This window comes from Erpetoichthys calabaricus, chromosome 3, assembly GCF_900747795.2.
Source record: "Erpetoichthys calabaricus chromosome 3, fErpCal1.3, whole genome shotgun sequence".
Classification (NCBI taxonomy): domain Eukaryota; kingdom Metazoa; phylum Chordata; class Cladistia; order Polypteriformes; family Polypteridae; genus Erpetoichthys; species Erpetoichthys calabaricus.
Window position 1 is genome coordinate 86,922,618 of NC_041396.2, and position 10,514 is coordinate 86,933,131.

The 10,514-nt window shown below is 35.6% G+C and overlaps 1 protein-coding gene across 4 annotated transcripts in view; it reads right to left on the minus strand.

Moving 5' to 3' along the window:
• Positions 1-2,251, minus strand: part of stk38a (serine/threonine kinase 38a) — a 62,130-nt gene extending 59,879 nt beyond the window's left edge. The window contains exon 1 of one of the 4 annotated variants that reach the window (XM_028797045.2): positions 2,166-2,251. The gene's annotated coding sequence lies outside the window, so the exon portion shown is untranslated. Of the gene's footprint in view, positions 1-1,892 lie in introns of all 4 variants that reach the window. The other 3 variants (XM_028797047.2, XM_028797046.2, XM_028797048.2) reach the window with 3 other exon arrangements.
• Between the last annotated feature and the right edge of the window lie 8,263 nt (positions 2,252-10,514).

Genomic DNA, 10,514 nt, shown 5'->3' on the forward strand with positions numbered 1-10,514 from the left:
CAGTAAAGCATGAAGCTATGCAACATATGCGATTAGAAATTACATTTCATTAAAATGTAACATCTTCAAACAAAGAAACAATAATTCTACTTGTTATAGAAACCATTGCAGGCAAACAGTGTTCTTTTAAACACTCTCCAAATATGAAAAAAACAACTATAATCAACAAGCATGTGTACATCTTTATAAATGACCTTATGCAGACCATCTCTCAAAACTAATAATTAAAGCAACAAAAGATCCAAAATAAACAACATCAATCATAGCCACTACAGATCCATTTGCCAATTTTGATAAAATTAATTTTATTAACTGAATCAGGTCAATGCATATCTCTGTAGCTAACAGTTCACTCGTCTACAAGCTTACTGTCACCCTTTAAACTGCACTACCACCTCTCTCACAAACCCAGAGTGTAAGATGTATGGCTACAAAGTCTTCTGAAACTTTTGCCAGTGCAAGTTAATATGAGCCATGAATAAATCACATTAACTTCTGTGTTTCATTCCAAACCACATCTTAATCAGAGGCTACAACCTGGTGTTAACTAGCCTCTCTTCTTAGTTTGCTTTTTATTTTACTATCCTGTTGTTATACTCAGTTTGTGAATTCATAAATATCTTGAAATATAAGAATTGCATGAAACTAAATAATGTTCTGACAGCAGCGATCAGGAGTGCTTCCAGTCTCTATTTTACAGTTGTTTTGGCTTTCAGCAATCAGGACTCATTATTTGTACAAGTGCCTCTCTGTCAAAAGTTAACGCCCTCTTTTAAAAACTTTTGACAAGGAACCAAACAAGTTATGTTAAGCAATTTCTTCATCATAACCTATATGACTGCTCAAAGTAGTCTAAATAAATGAGTTAGCATGTTATTCATCTATTACGAAATTTACAGAAGGAAGATTTTTAAAAATATTGCAAAGAAAGAATAAAATATGTTAGCTACATTTTGTCAACAATACATGTATAAAAAAATCGCCTAGAAAAGCAACACGCCAATTGGTTAATGTTTAAAATAAGCACCAAGTGTGCAGTAACTAAAAAATAATTAAGCAGCTCCTTCTGAGACAAGTTTTTCCAACTCGTTTAAAAACTGCATCTAATTTAAAACCTGTGAACAATGTTCAATGTCGCGATTCTACAGATGTATGGTAGAAAAGATTCCACATTAACGGCATACAGGTCAAAGGCTTAAATTGTAAAGTAAATCTGTCACATTACTTTGACACTTGACAGAACTAACAAACTTGTCCTAAAGATGCAGGAACTCAAATTCTGAAAAGAACAGCTGTATAACAATGGGAAACATGCAAACTAGCTTATCGATTGTCTTTCTTATATAGTGCTCTTCCCCGAAGACAGGCTTACACCACGTATACACATCCAGTCATCCTTTCATTTTCAGAACCTGGGATGACTCGAACAACTTTACGAAAGGCAACTAAAGTCACGGGTGTCCAATTGCGAGAAGTTACAGAATCAATTAGTGTGAAGTAACGAGCATTACACTTCAAAACACCTGTAGAAGGAAGTATATTTCCATAAGAACGTCAAAAAAACACTTGCAACTACATAAGAAGTTTAAACTACTTAGTATGAGTTATACCTCGGCACCGAAAGGGTTAGGTTAGGTAAACTTAAAATAAAGCAACTCAAAAAAATAAAAAAATCTTAAATTGAATGACCACATGCAACATTAATAACTGGCAAAAACACTAGATACAGGCGTAAAAGCAAAATCACGTATTTGTCCCACAATGTCTTTTCATCGTACGAAGACATTCCGAACATCGACTTGTTTGGATTGACTTTTTCCATGCTAGTTTTCGTGACCATACTCTAGTTCTGTCAGACACTCCGCGTGAAGTAACGTGCGGTACCCCCTCACTTCGAATTTATCCAGTGATGAGCAGAAGACGCTGTTAAAACGATTGCAGGGCAGTTCAAAACAAAAAAGGGATTTTAGCAGACTCCCTCCAAATTGTTCACGTTGGACTACCCTAAACTTGTCGATGGGGAAACTCTCCTCCTCAGGATGCCACTTCTGTGCTACAACACAACATGCAGAAGTATATTTCTTCACCTTCCGCACATTTCACAAAACTTCCCCCAGTTACAATGCTCTTTTTCCTACCCCTCTATTGTTTACGCTTCTCCATACCTCTGAGCCTCCACTCACTTTCTTCCCCTTTGCTCGTCGGCGTCGAACTTACGTCTAATTTGCGTGCAGGTGCCCGAGGAAATCGTGCGCGTACACACATCCCGCGCGCGCTGAGCACATATGTCACGCCCAGCAGGGAAGAGAACAGACATACCATGTACTCGGCCTTTGTGAACGCGTACAACACGTCAAACTTTAGACGGTTAAGATAGTAACGTTTTTTATTTGTATATATTGCTCTTATAGTCCTGAGAACAATAAATTAAGCAATGGTGCATATCGGAACCCCTTTTTCTACCAATTTTATACATGAATAATAGTGATAGAATTACTGTACTATTTACAATACCCATACAATATCCTTTAGGGCAGAACTTTTTAACGTCGACCCTAGAAACACCGCTTTCATTCTCCATCCTGCTGTCTCAACCTTTTTTAGAGATTTTAAATTATTTATATTATTTTCTGTTTTTATTAAGTACTCAGATTTAACACAGCAGTGTGAGATTTATTCAAATAAGAATTTTAGAAGGCTTTGTACTTTTGACAAAACATGCAGTGTGAATGGGTTTGTTTACGGTCTATGTTCATTTTCGTCTTATTTTCCTTTTCTTCCAAATGGTCCGCACCACGAGTTACAGTATATTTGAGTAGCCTATATGACTGTAATGTAGTTAGTTTAGTTAACAAAAGTCTTAATTAGCATAAGCCACCCTAATTTAGGGTGTGCGTAAGAAATGCGATGATTTACTTCCTATTATTTAAAATCTAAATATTCTCAATTTTAATAGAATGTTGTCATTTTCACCTTCTAGTGCAGGTTCATAGGGGATGGCTAGATCCCTAGTAAAGGATCAAAAATAGCATATTCATGATCACTGACCTTGAAATATTCTAAAACTACTTCTATGTTTGAAATTTGTAATTTGAATCCTTCAGGGAGTGGGTCTTAGAGGGCTAGGATCGCCAATAAAGAATCAAATATCAAAAATACAGTATGCTTGTGATAAACAACCATGAAATAGCATAAAACAACACTCCACAGACCTATATTATCCATCCCCATTTTTTTAAAGTTTTGTGAAACAGAGTAACTTTGACCACTTATATTCCATTAGGATGTGAACTTCTTTGGTAGGTTGGCCCTTCTGATCATTTTTGCTGAAGACACCTATTAGTGTATATGTGCCTTGACAATGACAACATCTATGACACCAACAGATTGCACTATTACCTATAAAATGAGTTAAAAAACAGGAGTTGGGGTAGCTGGTGTGGTTTGTCCAAACTCCAGAAGTTATCAGAGAAATATAGTATATACTGTATACACTCAGAAAAAATTTCTGACCAGGACTTAAAAGCTAAGCTGGCTCTGGCCTTAAGGCTGTTTTACTTTGAGTCAGGAGTATCGGTTGGTGCTCGACTGGTGTCAGGAAGAAAGGCCAGAGGTGATAGAAATTAGAAAGATACATATGAACAACATGAGGATGGTTTGGAGGTGGTATTTGGAGAGAAAGTGCAATAGGTGCTCTGCCAGCTTAACCTGAGTGCAAAAACTACTAGTGAATGTTAACATGTACCACAAGTGAATTGATGTAAACAACTGTTAAATAAAACATTGCACAACAAGTTAGTGAAAATAGGTTTAGATGGAGGAGAAGATGTTTCACTATTTAGCTGAACTTCTATGAGTAAGCAAGAAAAAAGCATATAATCAGTGAGGTCCTTTGGATATTATTTATCTTGATATTCAGAACCTTTTTAATAAGGTCCCAGACAAGAGGCTTTTGATCAAAAGAAAAAAAGTGTTCAAGGTGCAGTGAGTTGGCAAGTATAAAACTGGCTTAAATACAAGAAGGAAACAATTATAGTGCTGGGAACATTTTCAGATTTTGGTGATGTTAAAAGTGGTGTCCCTCAAGAATAAGTGGTGTGGCTACAGCTCATTTTACATTGCATAAATGATCTTAATAAGAATACCAACTCTGGTTGTAGGGTAGATAATCTAGAATCAGCTAAATGATTACATGTGGACCTCAACACAATTCATACTTGGCCAAAGTTGCGGCAAATTAAACAGAAGCAATTGTAAAGTATTACACATACTTTAAAAAGTTAAAATGTTAGATTTAAATATACAGTGGGACATTTGAAACTTGAAAATGCACCTTATAAGAAGGATCTAATAGTCATTTTTGGATTCTTCAGTTTCTACATCAGATAGTGTACAGAAGCAATTAAGAAGGGTAATGGGATATTAAGTTATATAGGCTAATGTGTGGAGTGCAAGACAAGCAAGGTGATGCTTAAGCAAAAAATATAACTCACTACTGTATGCATTTTTTGGTCCCCATAATTCAAGTTAAAAAATGTACGCATGGCATAACATTCAGATGTGTTCAAGGAATGTGCAGGTACCGTAGAACTCAATATACCAAGTTCAGTATGTAGGTTCTAGAAACTTCTCAATCCAATTTAAGGGTTTTGGGGGTGAAAAGCTACCTCATCAAATCTGAGCAAATGGCCTGAACATGACTCTAATCCATCACAAGAACCTCTTTCACTCACACCCACAACTCCAACATTAGCATAACCTAAAAAAAATTTGTAATTAATTCCTTGTTTGCTTGAGCATATCTGGCCATTGTAATCTTTATGAAATGGGACTTACAAATTTATTCAGTTCTGACAAATGTTAGAAAATAACAGAAGTGAAAGGCAAACTTATTTAAAGGGAGTGCTATTATGGATATTAGATGTATGTATTACTTTGATGGTAAATTATAGGGTGACCTATTTTTCAAAGTCCTAAATCTGGACAGTTGTGTAACATATATGCTCATGCATAAAGCTCATCCTCATTTGTTTAATGTTTGCTTTATCTCAGCATCACCAAAGACAGATAAGGGAAATGAAAAAAAAAAGAAAAAAAAAACACTTTCACAAATGGACACATATGATTCCACACAGTGGTTGATGTGGAAGCCAAATGAATGCTTCTTGGTCCTCTTTGTGATGTTGTTCAAATCTACACAGGTTCTTAATCAACCTTGGCCCCTTCTGAGTTATGATTGCACTACTATAAACATGTTACATCGAGTGGGTCCCCCATGCAGCTCCATACTTGCAGTTCTAAGTATTTTGTGAGAATGCTTGTTTCTGTGGAGCAATGTTTTATTAGATTGGCAGACATTTTGATATTCTTCAGTTATTTATTGGGATGCATAACCCGAAATCAGGACTGTCCCTGCCACCTAGACATCTGGTGACGATAGTAAATTATAGGGTCAGTCAAACAGTGAATCATTGTAAAATGCAGATAATGGTGCTGTGAAGTTGGTTTAGTAATAGTAATAATAATACATTTTATTTATATAGTGCCTTTCCCATGCTCAAGGCACTTACAGAATATAAGAAAGTGCGGCAGGGAATACGATATATAACATTGTACAAACCAGATAAATAAATAAAGAAGATTACGACAGTGAATTCAGAAAAAAAAAAAAAAAAGCCTAACAGACAACATAATTGATGGTCTAGCACACACGCATACAGGTTACATGAGCATCTTGACAGAGAAGTAAACTGAGAGAAGGGTAATAAAGTCAAGTAGAGCTAAAAGCCTTCTTGAACAGATGAGTTTTGAGTTGTTTTTTAAAAGAATCCATGGAGTCAGCTGATCTAATTAATTTCAGTAGGTCATTCCAGAGTCTGGGCGCTATACAGATGAAGGCTTTGTCATCCATGAAGTGTAGATTAGTGTGGGGCACAACAGGATTGCCAGAATTGTATAAGTTTAGTATGACTAACACTGAGTAAATCTTTATTCACAATTGTGCAAAATGTCACAGGGAAAATCATTCATAGCTAAACGACTTTTTGTTTTTCTCGCTTGCATTTATACTTTAACAGTTAGGAAGATCACTTAACTTACCTGTTACAACTTAAAGCATCAGGAGGACTGAGTTGCTGCTGCACTCACTCATTCTCTTTTTGCTTGCACTCAAGCTACTGGGAAGATCTAATAAAGCAGAAGCAACTTTGTTGATACAGAGATTTCCATTCACACCTCACTAGACTTATAGACAGAAGATTGAAGTCTCATGTTCACTCAAGCTGCCAGTGACAGAGAGTAACTTGTGCATGCAGTCTGCTAGTGTTTCATTATCTGAGCATCTGTATGCCATCAGTAGCAGCTATATGAGGTTAAAAAAAGGAAAATATACAAAGTATACAAGATGGTGTAATTACTGTCAAAGTAAAATTAAAACAGTAAACTAATTAGCTGTAAAAGTTGCACAAAGTGTTTCTTCATTTTAAGATAGATAGGGGGCTTTGCCCCCTGCTTGTTTTGCTCGCCAACCCCAGCCCTGCACCATGCACCAGCCACTTTGCATCTCTGCTGCTCGCGTATGTGGATTTCACCTTCACCAAACAACAAATCTTTTAATTCTTGTGGATACGCCTCTTCACTGGGAAGAAACACTACTTTTCCCTGATGGCAACACTGATTAGATGATCTACAAGTCTCCGACTTAAAGTTTAAATCTGAACAATATATTCGATCTCTTTTCGTTGTTCCGTTATTTCACAGAGTAATAATTTCTGTTTGTTTGCACTAATGCAATCTTTATTATCATTTTTTTGAGACTTTTGAATTTTAGTACTTTCATTATCCCTAACCTGTTCTGCATGTGTATCGCGCCAACGTTTTTGAATTCTTTATGACATTCTAATTTGTCATCTACTCTTGGTCTTTTATTTCCGGCCCCGGGCCTGGTTAAATCTCTTGGCACAAAGTCTCGTCTCGTGGGACGTGAAAGTATCTCTCTGAAAAAGTCACGTCTTGTCCCAGGCTAAAAAGTCTTGTCTCGTCCCATGATTTTTTTAATATAATACCAGTAATGGTGCAGCGAATACACTTAACTTGAGCATTCATAGTTTTCATACTGTTTCTCTGTACGTTTAGCATTCGTTTGCTCAGAGGTTGATGCGCTTGCTGCTTCCTGAGCAGCTCTTCCTTTCTCCACCCTAGCGGCCCGTTTCTTCTTAGTACTTTTTCTTTCATTTTTCACCTAAGCTGGCACTTAAGTCTTCAGTCTGTCTCAATAATGATTTCAGATATGAAGAGGTAGGGGAAATGACGGCGAAGGTGGTAGTGATGAGAATGGCGCCCATATGCATGCGCCTCACGGCTGCCCTGCTGCCCGCTGCCGAGAGCTGATTCTACAATAACATAAAATAAAAAGAGGAATAACCTTGGAGGTCAATCTTTACCCCAAAAGCGGACAGTCTTCCACATTAATATTTATCTAAGTAGTATATCCATTATTTGTTAGAGTTTTCAAGTTAAATTTTAGTATATCATCATAAAAAACATTGTCCATCATATGATGAGCGAAAACCTGTTCACAGACATCACTTTGATCATAAGAATGTGTTTGTACATAATCTAATATTCATGTGCAGCAAGTATTTCTGCACTACAGACACTGTTGTTCAGTGGGCAGGTAACATGCCATGAACTTTGTAAAGAAAAGCCAAGCAAAATGACACCTTTTATTGGCTAACTAGAAAGATTACAATATGCAAGCTTTCGAGGCAACTCAGGCCCCTTCTTCAGGCCTGAAGAAGGGGCCTGAGTTGCCTCGAAAGCTTGCATATTGTAATCTTTCTAGTTAGCCAATAAAAGGTGTCATTTTGCTTGGCTTTTCTCTACATTCATAATGGCTAACACGGTACAACACCCTAGTACTATGAACTTTGTAAGAAATACAAAAGACAAAGATGAAGAGGCTGTGGTACCTCATAGGTGAACCCTGTATAATTGACTGGAAAATAATCAAAAACAACAAACGATCAATATGTCTTTTCAGACTGGAGTCAAGACAGTGACTGATTTAAGGATGGTGGTGGGGCCCATTAAGAAGTGGCCGGACAGGAAGGTGCCGGGCCTAGAGACCATGACCCCAGAACTGATGTCACTGGAAGTGCTGGTCATCTGATCTGTAGGAGAGAAAGGAGGAGAAGCATTAGGCAACAGCGCCAACTTTTGACTTGTGTGTGACAACTTGTGCAGACATATCAAGTGCCTGGGAACTTAGACATTCTATTTCAAATGAAGATGGAGATAGGTCTTGTAACCCAAGCAACTTGATTAAGTTACCACAAAACTATTTTTGATTTTTAGACCATATACATTTTTCCAAATTAAGTTTCAGCATTCAGAATATTTTTAAAATGAAAAAACAGAAATTAGAAATGAATAATAGGATATATTAAAAATATGGATTAATGAATCAACATAATACAAACCGAAAATATTTCAAAGATGCCTTATAAGTTTTATTCTGAATTCAGTTTATTGTATTCTTATATAGTGCATTTCCACTCATTAACCAAGTGTTTTGTACACTGTTTACGATTAAAGTCAAATATAGGACATTTTTACTATTATATATAAAACATATTTTAAAATACTAATAAAAAAGTTTCCTAAAGTGTCACAATTTTTTAAGCCACAGATTCCAACTATCCTTGATCTATAATAGATCATGGCTCAAGCAAACAAAAACAGTTACAGGAGAATACCACTAACATAATACATATCTAGTGACACATCCATTTTAAGGTTGATCAAATGTCACTAAAAATAAATCTCAAAACCAACTTGTAAATGCTCTAGTAGTTAGATATGTTTATAGCTTTAATAATTTTTGTCTGCAAACAGCAAAGCAGTATAATAATACCATATCACTGCATTGTGGGAATACAAACACAGAATTGCCCTCCAATGAACAGTAGCTTAAATTATATGCAGAACCATGCAAAGATGATATACAATGCAAACATCCGTCAATAATGCATTTATGTTTTGAATTCAAAAGGGAAAAAAATTATGATTCATTGTTTGTTTGACTCCTAAATACAAGTTTGCTGAATTTATCTGAGGCTTGATTGAACAATAGCCAAGCTAAAATTCGAACTTTTTGACTATATTGTCTAATTATGCAGAGAATATTACCCACTTAAAAACTTGCATTTTTCGTAAATTTAAAGACAGATCAATTTCAGTTATTCAGTGTGTTGCTTAATATGTTAAAAGTGTCTTTAACAAGAATCAAAAAGAAAACTGACTAATACATTCGGTTCCTAAAATGAACCAACTTGATCATCTTCAATTCTACCATTCTGCTCAGATTATACTGTATAATGCTTTTCCATCTTTTAAGTGCTGGCATGTTGAACACTTTGAAAAGAATTTTGCTGCCACCTACTGAGTCAAATAGTGTCCCTATAAATTGAAATTCTATAAGTGAATTCTTATAGTTGAGATTCTCTCTGAAAACATCTGTACTTAGGTAAATATATTTACCTATTGTTGGGATATTCTGATCACCAATATGCATTAGTATTTAGTCACAACATTTTAGACAGTATTTATCTTTTTTTGGTTTTTACTTGTTGTTTGGGTTATATGGTTTTAATTCCATATATTATGTTAATATAGGCTGTAAACATGCCTATTATGAGTGACTACAGATGCATATGTGCAAATGGCCTTGTGATCGACCCCATCCAGTGTTGGTTGCTTGTCTTTTGCTCATTGTAGGTGGAATAGTCTCTAGTACAGCTCCAAAGGAAGTTTGAAAATGGATGAATAGAGGTTAATATTTCACAGTTTGTCTTGTGTCAGTCCAGAAATATCCAACAGGATTAATTTACTTCTTGTAAAAGTTTAACCAGTGTAACTATGTTTTCCTGATCCTTCTTGCTAAAAAATGCTGTCATTTTTTTTTTACAATATGCTGGTTATCTACCAGTGTTTACAATTAATCAAACAAGTGGAGCAATGTCTAAAGGAAAACAAAATAACATTCACAAATTAGCGTAATCCAATTAGTGAGCTAAAAAATAATGAAGAGACTCATCTTTTATAGACCTTAGGCTGTACATTACAAAAAGAAGATATTATTCACTTTGTTTATCCATCTTAACTTTTTCCTACAAAAAAGACACTTCCTTAATATATTAAATTTGAATGTATTTAGCCATGAAAAATCTGCCTTTTCATTGTCTCTTTCTGTTTTCAGATCTATATACTAAAATGATAAGAAGTATAATTTGAATGCTAAGCTTGCTTCTTACACTTAAAGAGTTCAATATACTATTACAATGGCACTGACAATGTGCACCAGCTGGCAGAATGAGTCCCCATAATGTAAATAAACAGTTTTGGTGCCAGCTATAGAAGTTCCTACTATTGTGACAACAGTAACTTGTCATTTTAAGGACAGCCAGTTACCTAAAAGAGTGGTGATAATGTCAGAGAATCCATTAGTATTTGGT